Genomic DNA, 15,257 nt, shown 5'->3' with positions numbered 1-15,257 from the left:
GTTGCTCTAATTTGTCGCCTTTCTATGTAATATCAATCTAAGTGCATGTGCACCAGTCTCTCTCCCCCTGTTTTTTTTTTCCTCTTCTCTTACCACGGGAAAAGATGATATTGGACGACGTGTCTCTTTGAAGTCTTTCCTTTCTACAGCCTTTACCTCTGCCCGTTGTTTTTTTTTCCTCTCGCGGGATTATGTATGCACGCCCCGGCGAGCTGCTGCGTCGCACTCTTGCTCACCCGGCTGCGGCGCTGATTGAACGGAAGAAAAGGCGTGCGCCTTTGTACAAGATATTGGGAACAGAGGATCCGGGAAGATGGAAGTCTAGAGCCTATTGGGAGAAGCAAGCGAGTAGAATTCCCCTGACTGAAAGGGAAGACGATACTGGAGAACACGAACGCTATGAGAGCTAAAGGAGCCCCTTAAAGACCAGAAGGGAGCAGGACGTAGGAGCCGAGAATAAAGGAAAATAAAAAATGAGGGCATCTTGAACCGAAAACATACCACTTGGCAGAAAGCAGTCGCAGTTGCGGGATGTGAGGGCGCTTCGAAAGAAGGCACAAACCTGCACCGCAGGCTGATGGGATGGCGGTCCTTTGTGACCCGCCTGCTCAGAGGGCGGCTGTTCTGGCGTTTTGTTGCTTTTCTTTTCTTTTTAGATGGTCGGTGTTGTCTTTTGCACTGACATACTTCACTCGCACTCAAGGTGCTTTCAGTGTGTTAAGGGTTTCACCTCTGCTTGGCCTCCTTTTTTATTTTTCTAGTTTCGCGGTGCAGGCTTCGCACCTATTTTTCCAGCGCGTTCAAGAGGTAAAAATTAAATTGAGAATGAGGCACCTTTGAGCGGATTTGCCACCGACGCTGGCGGTCGTCACTGGTTTCGGCGAGGAAACGAGCAGTTTTTCAGTCGTGCTCCTTGTCTGCGAGACTTCATGGCTTTGTTGCTGGGCACCGCCTCGTCGCCCCTCTAACAGTCTCCTATAAATCCGCCCGTGAGGGGGACGCGTAGGGGAGAGTCGGAGGTCTGGGAGCTATTCACAGATGAAAATAAAACGAAGGAGTCCGCGTATGATTTCGTGTACTTGGTGCCGCTGTCTGTCACTTTGCATCGCGTCCTTGTGCGAACCCCTTTCAAAGCTGGACATGGTAACGGAAGGAAGGGCGTCTTGTCACTCGTCATCACTGCTGCTTCGAGGTTGGCCTGCAGGACAAGTCATTTCCGTTCTGCTTCATATGCCACCGCTGTGCTCCATCGGTATTGTTTATGACAAAAACACCATTTTACTTGAAGTTCAGCGTTAGCACTCAGGTTATATGAATGCCTGGTGGGCTCAAGAACCTTGAGGATTTGTAATCTGTAAAGCCGTAACCCTATTTTCAGCTTCCCATTGACTTTGCTGTTGGCTTGAGCGCAGCCCCGCGGCGTTCTCGTCGCGAAAATCTGCGCCTGCAGGCATCAGTGCATATTGTTGTTCCTTTTTTTTTTTGCGCTGCCCTAAGTGTGTACACGCCACTTTCGCGAGTATGGCCCACTGTTAGCAAGGTCGGGAAAAATGCCTGCTCTTGGCGTCTTTGTCTTTACGTTAAAGGAGGAGCGTTGTGTGCTCAGCGGAGGGCTTAGCTGATGCTTACATGGAAACAAGGTCCACTCTCTCCGCTCTAAACCGCATCATCTCGTACGCTATGGACGTCCTGTTACCAGTGGCGAGAGTTGCGGACGCCTTCCTGGAGTTACTAACGTGTCCTGTGGACTCTGATTGTTTGTCGAATGAAATGCTTCGAAGCCTGCCAAGTTAGAGGCTTCAGGGCCTGCTAAGATTTGTCGAGCATCCAGTGTACACTGCAGCGAACAAAACCGAGCACTCATGATGTGCTGCTACCTTTGATGTATCCTGCGCACGGTGATGTCCTTTGCAGGATCGTAATCTGTGATGGCTCTCAAACGAATCCTTCCCTGCGAACATCGGAATGTATTGATCCTGACTTCGAGTCTGCACTAGAGCGTCTTCAACGCGGGACTCCATTGACACATTCAGTGTTTGTCGTTAGAACAGATAAGAATTCAAGCATAAAGTGTCTACGGTGCGCTTCCAGTGGCTCTGCTCTCACATTAGAGTCCTGGCAGCACGGCAGTGGATTACCTTGGGAATGATGCTCTCCGAGGTTTCTCCAAAGTGAGATTACACCAAATCAGCTTGCGTGACGCCACTCCCCTACCTACTCTTCAGCTGCGTAGTTTCATTTCATTTATTTTACCGCAGGGCCAAAGACTTTACAGAGCGGGAGTGGTAAGGAAAAAGAAGGTACATATCACAAAAGAAACATCACGTACGCATAGGTGTGGTTGTAATCTATCAGCTATGCAATCTATCTGATGTGCGCAGTGATTCTTTCCACAACTTTCGTCAGTACCTGCGTTTCATTTCTGAGCGAATTGTTTCCTCTCTGCAAAATTTTCGTCCGCGCCTCAACGTCCCAGTAGCTCGGGGCTGGATGAATCGAAGGCTCGAAGCATGCGAACATGCGCTTTGAGACGTGTGAGTGATCCTCGTGTGCGCAGCTGAGCGTACGAACGGGTAAGTTTTGAAACTTTTTACTTTCAACAACTTCGTTGTAAGTTCCTGGTGGTGTACACCTCGGCATCATGCTATTGATGCGCAGTCAGCGCCCGCTAAGTTAATTGTTCCACAAGTTCCTCACCTCGGAGTTGCTTGGAGGTTCTCCAAGCGGCAGTATGTGCGGTGGTAGCGCCTCCCATCGGCGACAACTGCGCTCGTTGGCGCGAGCAGTCTTGCCGGCGTTCCGCGGAGTTAATGGGGAGAACCCGAATGCCAGGGCTGATCGCGGCGTCCCTCTGCTGCGCTGTTCGGCGTGCGAGGCTCGCATTCCGGCGCCGTCGTCTGTCGCTGGCATCCCTGGCTTCGCGCTGCCATCCCATCCAGGGGGCCCCTCGTAAAGGTCATCTGTGTACAGCAAATGCAGAAAAATGGCGAGAAAAACTCGCGGGACAACTGTCACTGTTTAAGGCCATATCCTGGAATAGCTATTTGCATCGGTGAATATAATAGCGCGAGCAGACGAAAGCAAAGAACGAGCGCTGTGTTTGCTGCGTCTTTCGCCGGTTTGCGTTGTTATCTTCCTCGATGCGTTACCCAGCGCATGTTTTTAAAAGGACTTGGAGACAATGCTGTATTTGCGACTACCAGTATTCATTGGCGCTTGTAACTTGCCGACGGTCCAGGAATTTGGCCTTCGTAAAAATAAACAGAGTTAGCGCTGCTTGAGCAAAATACCGTGCTCTGGTTTTGGTTTTATAGCTTTTATCGTCCTAAAGCGACTGACCCTATGGGCACGCCTTAGTGAACGGCGCAGGACAATTTCGACCACCCGCGGGTCATAAGCGTGCACTCACGTCGCACAGTACGCGCACTCTGAACAAGAATCAACCAAATTGGGCGTTTAAATGGTTGGCGTCACCCTTTAGACCCCATATGCGAAAACATTTCCTCCATCAATATGGAGTAAAAATGTGTTAAATGACCTATTTTACTTTATGGTCTGAATAATAAGGCATAAAGGACAATTCTGGCAACTGCCAGTTTAAAACGGGGATTCTTGGTCTCAACGCTCCGCGTGTCCCCACTGGAGTTAAGAAACCACCATTTTGCGACGCCCACCCCGCCACCTAGCGTCTCGTCTGCTTCTGCTGAGTCGTCTCACAATGGCGGTGAGTGACGACCCCCATGGGTTACTATCGACGCTAGATCTCTGCTCACTTCTGGTTCTTCACGGGCGCCTGCCACAGTACAAGATATCGACGTGCTGCAGTTTCCTGTACCCATTTCTTATCGTGTAAATAGTTTGTACATATTACCTCTCCCCCTATCCTCTCTTCCTGTCCCCTCACCTGTTTCATTTCATTTCTCCACTCTGCCTGCTATCCTTTACTTCCGCTGCCCCAGCTCAGGTGCTTCAGTATCGATGGCAGATGCCGGGGCCAGCAATAATCTTTTCCTTGCTTTTTATTATTATTTTGATAAAACCACTTACTCCTACTACTACTTTCCGCTACAGGAAGCTACATAACTTGCTATTGTGAAGCCTCCAGTCCTCTAACCATACGTGACATTCTTTGGTTAGTGTCGCCGCCCCGTTAGGACCCCCGCTTAGACCCAATTCTCACAGTTTTTCTCAGAGAGGCTGTCGCCGTGTGTTGCAGCAGACGATTGTGTGTTGCATGAACATGGAGCTGTGATAGAACATAGCCGAGATCTTGATTGAGCTGATGAGGCTACATTTTTCCTCAGTCATATCCAGTGTGTAATGCAACTAAACGCGCGCCTTAGAATGCACTTCACAGCTCAACCGGTGAATATTTCGAGCTCAAATTTCGCGCAGAAATGGCATTTGGTCGGAAGAATTGTGTTGTACGACACTTGCTCAGGGTACTTACCCGAATAAATAAGAAAAAGTCGATATTTGCAACATATGCGGCGGCGACGAAACGAAACGGGCCGCTTTCTCAGTGGTTGCAGCGGTGGCGCCATCTCGTTTGTCGGCTGTAGGGATCCAGCAAATGAGGTGGGGTGGGGGAGTGTTTTGCGGGAGGTTAGAAGACGCAGTACTCCGAAAGACTTGGTGCATTTGGGCAAACTAAGCTTATTGTGATCACTGATAATGCAGTTGCTGGAGGGTCTTCAAGCCTCCCGAAAAGGACCCCCGTCCTTCGCCTAATCTCCACGGTCGACAAACGAGTTGGCGCCTGCGGGGCAATCGCTGAGTGAGCGGCCTGTTTCGTTTCCTGGTCGCCGCAGGCGATGCGAACATGAAACTTCTTATTGATTCAGGCAAGTACCCCGAGCAAATGTGGTATAAAGCAATTCTGCCGACCAGATGCCATTTCTGTGCGAAATTTGTGCTCGAACAATTCACCGGTTCAGCTGTGAGGAGCATTCTACGGCGCGCGTTTAATTGCGGAACAGTGTGTAGAAGCCTAACTTTAAAGAAGTGAAGTAAATGCACACACTGCCATACCAGAATACCTTCATGGATGTTCTCATTTCCAACATATTCTGATCTGGTTTTTAGTCAAATATAGCGTTGTGCGTGAACGTGATAACTACTCCGAGACTTTTCAGTTCTTTTCAGCGGCGGCGTAGGCCGCCGGTGGGCTTGCAGACGGCGAAAAGAACGCGTGACGCGGGGTCACATTAGGCCAGCGCAGTTTCCCAAGTTGGGTCGCCGGCTGCCTCCACAGCAGCTACTGCCTGTTTCCGCTTCTGGGAATGCAGCAAGAATGAGCCTGAATTAGGATAAATAAACAGAACGTCATATCTGGGCTTCGTTAATCTTGGTAGTAAAAATTTACTGCCTTGTACTTCGAAATACCTCCCTTGTATAAGGGAGTAAATAAAACCTTCTTTTCGATGCGTGCTAGAGGACAAGCCATTTATCCCCATTTGTGCTTTTTTTATGTTAACAGTGTACCACAGTTGTAACTACAATGTTAACAAAAAAAAACGTCCAAATGGGAGTAAACGACTTGTGCTCTAGCGCACACCCAAAAAGGAGGTTGTATTTACTCCATATAAACTAATTGCACTATCACAAAATATGTGTTCAAGAAGGAGAAAAATCATGAAAGAAGCTAGAAAAGTTATGTGTGAGAGAGCAATAGTTCCGCTAAACGTTTGTGTTAGATATCCCGCAAATTTATGTTCTGTTCTAGAAGTTCCTTCAATATTCGTGGCAGCCTATTTTGTAGCGTATGTAACCGTAGCTAGTTCGATACGTTTTTATTTTCCATTGGTTCCTGCTTCTTGCATCATACGCCGGATTGCGATTGTCTAATTCTGCTAGCGTTTGAAGGAAGCGTGTGTGATTAGATAATTCTTGTTTGAAAGCTATTTACTCTATAATTCAAGGGAGGTATTAGGAATAAACGGGAGCAAAAATATTTACTACCCACAGAAATAGAAGTCAAAAATGGCGTCATGTTTATCCTAATTCAGGCTCATTCTTGCTGCATTCCCAGCGGCGGAAACGGGCAGTAGCTGCTGCGGTGACCGCCGGCCACCCAACTTGGGAAACTGCGCTGGCCCGATGTGACCAAGCGTCACGCGTTCTTTTCGCCGTCTGCAAGCCTGCAGAGGCGGCGAAGGCGGAGTAGTCTCCTCGTCGTCTGCTTTCGCTGTACGAGCCAGTTTGGTTACCTATGGTCGTAGATAAAGCGGTTTAACATTGGAATCATTCGTTCAAAACTGAAATGGAGTCGCGGAGTAGCTATGCGCCACGCTATATTTGACTAAAAACCAGAGCAGAATAATTTTAAAATGCAAACACCCCTGAAGGTAGTATCTTGGCGTGCCAACATTTCATATTTACTTCTTTAAGGCTTGTATTTTTGAATATGAGTCAGGAAAAGTGTAGCCTCATCAGCTCAATCAAGAGCTCGTCGCTGAAACTATGTTCGGTCGGAGTTCCATGTTCATGCAATACACCGCGAGAACCACGCTCACTTTCATCGTCCTCACTACCACGCGATTGGCAGATCGGAAATGTCATTCCAGTCTACAAAAATGGTAACCGATCATCACCACCTATTACAGGCCAACTTCGTTAACAAGCGTTTGCTGTAAAATCGTGGAACATGTAATATATTCCCATACTGCCATGTTTCTATCATCGCATAATTTTTTTCATCCGAATCAGCATGGCTTCCGCAAAGGTCGTTCCTGTGATACACAACTTGCTTGCTTCCTTAGTGACATACATGCATGTCTAGACATAACGTTTCTACGGATGCCATATTCATAGATTTTCAAAAAAAAGCATTTGATAAAGTCCATCATTCTTAAACTTTCACGCCTAAACCTTCATCCTTTGGTTTTGGATTGGATCCGTGCTTTCTTAATGGACCGTTATCAATCCCTTCACGCTAATTCTCAGTCGTCATCGCTTTCCCCTGTTCTGTCTGGCATTCTGGAAGGATCTCTCTTATGCCCCCTACTATTTCTTATTTATATAAATGATTTGCCCTCTAACATCACTTCTAACTTACGGCTATTTGCTGACGATTGTGCCATCGCCCAATAGTAAACCAGTCCGACATTACCATCTTCCAAGACGACCTGCTACGCGTCCAAGATTGGTGTAAAACCTGGCTAATGTCATTAAATTCTGTTAAAACTTCTCTTCTTTGATTCCGTCGCGGGCGCAACCACCAGGATGCAATTTATACAATTACCAACCAATTAACAACTAATTCAGCTAATCAAGTTTTGGGATACCTGCGCCGTAACCTTGCCTTAGCACCACGTACCATAAAATTGCTTGCTTACTTAACATTGGTACGGTCGAAATTGGAGTTTGCACGCGCCGCCTATGATCCTAACTTTGCTAACCTCATTGACACGCTCGAATCCGTCACGAATCGCGCAGCAAGATTCATGTGTTCTAATTTTTCATACCGCAGTAGCGTTTCCGCACTAAAGTTTCAGCTTAATCTCCCCACATTGGCCTGTCGTTGCAAGATCTCCCGTCTTTCCTTATATCATAAGTTTTTCCATACCCTTAATCACGAAGTTATTCCTATCGCACACGCTCATCCATCGTATTTCCCGTAATTGTCACCCTAACACCGTCCACCCTGTGAAAGCCCGCACCGAAACATATCACCAGTCTTTTTTCCTGAAAACAGCCCGAGACTGGAATGGCCTTCCATCCGAAGTGGCAACCATCATCGACTTCAGCAAATTCAAAACCGCCATCGAAGATCGTCTGTAATCAAGACAATTGCCTTCTCAGCCTACCCCTCATGTAATGTTCCTTGTGGACCTTTGAGGAACAAACAAATAAATAAATAAATCTGTGCGAATTAGGCATAAGCGGAGGCCCTATAGAAAGGGGTGGCCACGCTAACAAAGGAAGGTCAGGTGTGGTTAGAGTGCTGGAGGCTTCATAATAGCAGTTCAATTATATAGCTTACTGTAGCGGAACACGGCGGCAAGCCGATGTCTTGTGTACCGCGGCAGGCACCCGTGAAGGAGCAGGGATCCGGCGACGATGGTAATCAAAATATTAGAAGCGTATTCAAGAATAGGGCGAATCAGACTTTTGTACATCAGCAATTTGGCCTCTCGTAACCCAGGGGTCGTCACTCACCGCGATTGTCAGACGACTGAGCAGAAGCAGACGAGACGGAAGGTGGCGGAGTGGTGCGGACGGCGCAAAATGGAGTTTTTTTAACTCCACTGGGGACTTGGGGTGAATCGAGACCAAGAAACTCCATTTCAAAATGGCACTCGTAATGAAGAGATTCCTCCTTTATGCCTTATTATTCAATGCGTGGTTTAAAAAACGTCATTTAACACTTCTTTACTTCGTATTGATGCAGTAAATGTTACGCATATGGAGTTTAAAGGGTGAGAGCAAACATTTAAACTCCCATTTGGGCTGGTTTTTGTTTACAGCGTATTTCTTGCAGTTGATTAAGAAATGATGCTGCCCTGTTCCAAACTATGTGCAGCAGGCCAATCAAGCTGTCCTCGGGAATGTTTTTCTTGCAGCTCCCCTCCACCTGAAGTATTCCGGGTGTCAGATAAACTTGAATTTTATTTTGTATTCATTTTGTGTTCCGACGACATGTCGAGCACATCGAAATGAATAGGACTTGTAATAGAGCGTTCTTGAGTCTGCACAGGATTCAACAGTATTCAGTGCATGCATTCTTGGGGTAGTGGCATTTTTGGCGCATATTTTCCAAATAGCCATTTTTCCGCCCGGGTGGTTAAAATCGCTCATGTGGGAATTCATTTCAGGCTGCTGATCACATTATTCAGTTTAGCTGTGTTCCCTGTGCCTAGCCATATTATCACCATCGCGCAGGCTATAGGCTCGGTTAGCAATTCTGGGTGTTGTGCTGCTCGCTTAAGGGCTTTGTTAGCTGCTGTCGCACTGAGCGATTGAATCCAGAAAGCTATGCTGAGATCATACCCTAAAAAAGTATTTGCATTATTTGCTATACCTCTAACATGGCGCCATGCAGGATGGATCTCGTATTTGCGGACACAACAACTGACAAAGATTTGTGGTCGGCGCGTTTGCGCCCCATTTCTACTCTCGGCTACTTGAAGTGGCGGCTGCTCTTTTGGGGAACGTCGCCGCATTTCTCGACGGATACGCTTGGCGCCAACCTCTGCTCGCTATGCACTTGCTTTCTTCGCGTTCTTCAGTGAGCGTTGCTGCGTGCTGTGTGTTCATATATTTTACGAAGCACGAAAGACAGCAAGGCACAATGCACTTAAGGACGGAAGCTCGGCTATCCTCACTCATAAGAAGATCTCGCAAACTAGACCAACAACTCGTCTCCGGTGCCAGCCTGGTAGCCACGAAGACGCAAATCGTGTGCCTGGCCAGGCCTAGCTCGGCAATGAAAACACGGTTAAAGAAACAGTGGCCCTGACAGGACAGGGCGTGAGATGGAGAGAGACGGTGCACTGAGCGGGGCTTAGTAACGGTCGCCTCGTGAATCGCGCCCGCTCGTCGCGCTGTGATAAATGGGGACGTCGCGCCTTTCCAGACGCCCCCGACCGCGTGTCCCTGGGCTGATTAAGTGCCCTCTTAGACCCCTAGAGGGCGGCACAAAGCACACAGAGTCCCATTTGCGGTGGCGCGCTCGCATTCATCGCTCTGGGTATGCACGGTTCTGTGTGTACTCGACCGGTGTCATCCATCACACCCACTTCCGCCCGCTCGTCTTCTGCGGCGGGCTGGTACAATAAACACGTCTAACGCACCCGCAGGCGCGTCGTACACAGTGGTGGGCTGGAAAGAGCGCACGGCTGCAGCGGAGCGCAAAGAGCAGCGATTGCATAAGCGAACACGTTCTTGCGCGTCCCGCAGTGTTTGTGTCATTGGTTCGGCCAGCCTCACTTCTCACGAGGGAGGACAGGGACCGAAGTGTGAATGCTGCTGTAACAGTTACCCCGCAGGCGTCATCCACGAGTATGCTGGAGATAGCAGCCGTAGTATTTGTAATTTTCAGGTTTTGATAAACTATAAGAGCACGGGTGCGTTGTTTCCTGAAACTACAGTACCCCATCGCCGACGACGCAATTTTGGTGCACGGGCGCAAACTGTGCGTTATTTTGACTGAGGTCACGCAAATAGTTCTCATGAATGACGACAGATGGCGGCAAATGCGTATAGAAGTAACCAAGCGAAGGTTATCTGATTGGTGGCTAAAAGCAAGACAGGAGTAAAATTTCACAAGACATGGCTAGGTGGCTTGAGCCACCGCCCGATGTAAAGGGTTCAGCCGTATCCATCCATCCATCCATCCATCCATCCAGTAAGATAGCATTTGAGGAGCGATTGAGAAAAATGGTGTAAAAGCAGAGGGCTAGGAAAGTTTTCAGATACCTTTATATAAGGAATGTTGACACGAAATGGAGAAAGCCAACTAGAAAATTGACAAGCAAATATCTGGACGGCAGTACGGGGGCAAATCAGCAATTATCGGTTAAGAGAAAGGTTGAAGAAAGAGCTCTGCGGAAAACAGGGATGCTGACGAAATCATCACTGGAAACATACAGGATTTTAAAGCAGGAAATTGCCAAAGAAAATATCTATGATAATTGTAGGGGAAGCTCTTTGTTATTTGAGGCCAGGACGGGAGTTTTGCGGACTAAGACATATAGCGTCTGGTACCACGAGATAGACACGTTGTGCGTTGCGAGCGGAGAGGAGGAGGAAACGGCTGAACACTTGATACGTTTCTGTAAAGGGCTCTTCACCCTACAGTGGAAAGCAGAGGGGCTGATTTATCCAAGGCATTGGGGTTTAAGGACAGTGAAGGGAAAGTAGATTTTAAGCGGGTAGAAGTAACCAAGCGAAGGTTATCTGATTGGTAGTTAAAATCAAGACAAGAGCAAAATTTCATAAGTCATGGCTAGGTGGCTTGGGCCATCGCCCGATTTAAAGGGTTTAGCCGTATCCATTCATCCATCGCGAACGGCCACCACGCCAATAACTATAGTTGAGCCTAGAGCACTACAGGGCCTCAGTGTGAGCATAGTGCGCCGCCCGGGCCCGAAACCCTGAAGCCCGACTCCGGCCCGGGCCAGCTAAATTATCGCTCTAATGAGCCTTGCTCGGCCCGCTAAGATCGGAGTGAAGCCCAGCCGGGGCCCGTTTCATGGTAACACACGAGGGTAAACTGCTCACTGTGAGCAAGTAGACTGCTACTAAACCAATAAGGAACTGGCCTACAAAGTTTCTAAAATCGCAGTTTGGCGTGAAGAAATTTTCTTCTTTTTAACAGAGAAGGAAGTGATTAACAGGAGTGCTTGCCAGGTCCGCCTTTTTGACACTGGTCTCGTGTAGGTGCGCAGAGATAAACCCGGAAGGTCCGAGAGCCAAATAAAAAGGGTTGCATACGCGCGTAATAAACCACTATACTTTCCCCCATTTTTTTTAATCAGTTACGTTTTGCTGCCCGCGAAGTCCAAATATTAAAACCCCCTCGCAAGTAGTGGGTTGACAGTTTTTAAGGCGAAAGCCTTACTTGCCTCATGATTCCGCCTGAAGTGCCCGTTCGCAGGGAGTTTCCGGCTCACCTGTCAATCAAATGACGTCCTCAAAACTAAAATGAATCAAATAAAAATAACAGAATAGAAAGCAAAAACATTAAAATTGAACAACAATAAAACTAGAAATAAAAACAAAAGATAAAATACAAATAAAATAGAAATAAAAATAGCAAATACAAATAAAAAGAAAAATAATTTGAAATTGAAAATAAAAATAACAGAAAACAAAATAAAAAAACTGGCAATGGCTTAGCTCGGCTATGCCAGGATATACGTAACGAAAGCTAAGGCGTAGCTTGGTTAGCCTAGGTTAATTTTGATTGCAAGTCCAGGTTTGTCTGGTTGTTTGGCTAGTTGTTGGTTGTCACGTGGTTCGTCACGCGATTGGTTACGTCACCAGTCACGTGGTTGGTCACGTGGTGCGGTGCGACCACGTTGGGACTGCGAGCACCGCGATTTCGTGGCCAATCTAGCTTTCGCTACAAAAGCCCAACGCGTACAGCGGTCCTGGAAAAAATTAAGCCGCGTTCTAGAGAGTTTCATGCCTTCGCATTCCTACACGTAAGCAGGCTTAAGTGCCGTCAGAAATTTGTTAGCGAACGCGATTTCGCAGGTTGAACTCATGGCCGAACTGGTCGCCTTTCAGCAGGAATGAAAAACAAAAAAGGCTTGAGTGTTTCGCGGTGTGGGTTTAAAGACTATAAGCATTCTAAACTATAATATGCTCTCCTCCAATGCATTTCTGATATCATATGTTCTGGGAAGACGAATGATCAATGGACAAATAAGAGCGGTAGAATTTTACCCTTACTGGTGAAGCAGAAGGTAACCCACGAACCACGTGATAACCTACAGGGCAAAACACATATCACGAGAACCAAGCTGCCCCGCCGCGGTGGCTTAGTGGTTAGGGCGCTCGACTACTGATCCGGAGTTCCCGGGTTCGAACCCGACCGCGGCGGCTGCGTTTTTATGGAGGAAAAACGGTAAGGCGCCCGTGTGCTGTGCGATGTCAGTGCACGTTAACGATCCCCAGGTGGTCGAAATTATTCCGGAGCCCTCCACTACGGCACCCCCTTTCTTCCTTTCTTTTTTCACTCCCCCCCTTTTATCCCTTCCCTTACGGCGCGGTTCAGGTGTCCAACGATATATGAGACAGATACTGCGCCATTTCCTTTCCCCAAAAACCTACTATTATTATTATTAACTAAGCTGAAGAAGCGAGGAGGGATATATGTTATTAGAGTGAATGAAAAGTCGGACTCCGCCCTTTCCTGTACGGGCCCGACCCGGCCGGGATACTGAGCTGTTTTGGGCAGTGGCGGGCCAAGGTTTTCGGGCTCGCCCTAGTTGCGCCCCCAAAGGCTCGATCCGAGTGCGATTGCGGTTATTGGGGAAAGTTGTGCCAGAGATTTCCTCAGTGTGTGTCCAGCATAGCCTCAAGTGTGAATGGTCGGTTCTCGCCTCAAGAACACGTGCAAGGCCGCTGAAACGGTAGAGCAGGGATCGGTGAGCGCTCCAGCTGTATTCACCCTTGCAGGCTGTTCTGATGATACGAAGCCGTGACGTGCATGGCGCTCAGAGGACCAGGCGTACAGAAGCTGGCAATCTTTCCTCAGCAAGGAATGAATTGACATGGCGCACCTCGTGCACAGCGCAGTGCAGATATTATATACGCCCTTCTTGTGGCCACCTCGCATGGTAATCCATCAAAAGATACTGGCTGCCCACACGCCAGCACTGGCTAAAAAAATAACCACCGGCGCCCATCTTTCCCTGAGGCGGCGAATGCAGCTGTCAAATGCTGAAGCAGCTTAATTGAGCCACCTTTCCGAGATCGCGCGCCTAAGATCCTTGTTCCGCGCAGTGCCAACTTCGGGGTCCTGGCGAGCGTCGCGTTTCCCATCGGCCAAGGGCGTGGTAACGGCCGGGCTGGCAGCGAACACGCACAGCATAGCTCACGCTTCTGCACGACGCCGCTGCGCCTCGATCACGGCAGTTCGTTCACCGCGTCTGTCCTCCCTGCACTGCGTCTCTGCATTTCCATGCGCCGGCACAGCGCGCCTCTCACACGCTTGTGATGCGTCTCATCCTCTCTCTCGCTAGCGGGCCGTCTCCCCCTTTGCACGTCTAAGGGCTCATTCACACTTGAGAGTCGCAGAGGACGCGCGACCAGCAGTCGCCTGCGACTACACCGCAGTTCGACAACACCGATGTTCACACTTGCAAGGGCGACCAGTGGGTCGCCTTCTCGTTCGATTCTCGTTTGGAATGAGAACTCTTGGAAATGACGCCGTTCGCGCGCTTTCGAGAGTTTCGTCTGCTTTGGCCGCGTCTCCTGCGCTCGCGCTTGGCCCTCGAAAGTGTTCTGGTCCCTCGATATTAGCAATGTACTGCGACGACCTGAGCGAAGAGGAAGGTATAGCGGCAATGTGCACCGCGGCCGTACAGGCGGCCTGCCAGCCAGCAGCGTGGATGCCGGTCGCTAGCGTCAGAAAAATGCTCTAGTATGTGGTTTGTTCCCGTTCATACGATGCTCTGGGAAGTCGAAATTCAAAAATGAATCAATTTTGAGGATCGTTGGCCAATACCGAGCTGCTGGATACAAGCAAATTTCTTCTCATAGCCGCTTTGCTGCTGTTGCCCAAAGCGGCTCGATCGCCTATATAGGTGGCGTCTGCTTTCGAGCAGCAGCGGATTCGCTGCTGAAGGCGTCGCGGAAATCGAGCATATAATCATGTTACCGTGAGACGGGGTTCACAATAAAGCTGTGACGAAAGTAGCATCTTGGTTACAGCGCTGGTCAGTTCCGAAACGCTCTCAGCTGCGGCATCGATGTGAAACCGGCTAGGCTTAGCGACGACTACGGCTGCCAAGGGACAGATAGCGCAGTTCGTCGTTCGGCGCACCCGCGAGCGGCGTCGTTGCCGAAAGCTCGGCTCGCTCGCTGATTGGTTCAGCGGTTTGAGACTCGCAGTCGCGGGGCTGCAAAATCGAGCAGCGAGCGAATGACCTGCGACTGTCGCTTTTCGACCAACGCGACCGTTTGCGACTGTCTCTTTTCGACCAAAACAGTCGCGCGACCTCTGCGACTCTCAAGTGCGAATGAGCCCTAATGGTGCTCGACCTGACGAAGCCCTGGACTTTTGCCGTTGTGGTAATGCCAGTCTCAGCGGAAGCTGGGGTGCTGCTAAATGTCCGTGCGAGCCGGAGTGTGTATTAACCCCGGGCATACAGACGTAGGTTGTCTGTTGCGCTTATGCCGACACATTTGTACTACACGAGGTCACAATAATGCCACGAGTGACATCATCGTGTTTCGCTGGTATCAATGGTATTCTTACTAATGAGAGTGGCGCGTTGTCAGGGCGTCATGCGAAACGACACACTACTCTTTCCTATCAGCGCGGAGCATTGCACCTGACGTTTCATTTAAACTGACGCCGCATAAAAGGGACACGTGGGATCAATAGCTGTAGCTGTCTGCTTTGCGCCTTGCATGAAATCCGAGGCCCAAGAAATGTCTTCCAGTTGAAGTGTGCCTGCACCTGTTAGTCGCGCATCGCTGGCGGCTGCAGGCACAGAAGGAAAAAGTGAGACTCGGCTCCTAATCCCGTTCCGACGGTGCGTGGACAGGCATGCGTTGCACACTCTCTGTTGAAACTCACC

General features: G+C 49.0%; 1 protein-coding gene across 2 annotated transcripts in view; it reads left to right on the top strand.

The window, feature by feature from the left end:
• LOC144120427 (dorsal-ventral patterning protein Sog-like) overlaps nt 1–15,257 on the top strand; it is a 287,843-nt gene that overhangs the window by 113,751 nt on the left and 158,835 nt on the right. The window lies entirely within an intron of this gene.

Source organism: Amblyomma americanum, chromosome 2 (assembly GCF_052857255.1).
Source record: "Amblyomma americanum isolate KBUSLIRL-KWMA chromosome 2, ASM5285725v1, whole genome shotgun sequence".
In the NCBI taxonomy this organism is placed as follows: domain Eukaryota; kingdom Metazoa; phylum Arthropoda; class Arachnida; order Ixodida; family Ixodidae; genus Amblyomma; species Amblyomma americanum.
This window is presented reverse-complemented; position numbering and strand designations above follow the sequence as displayed.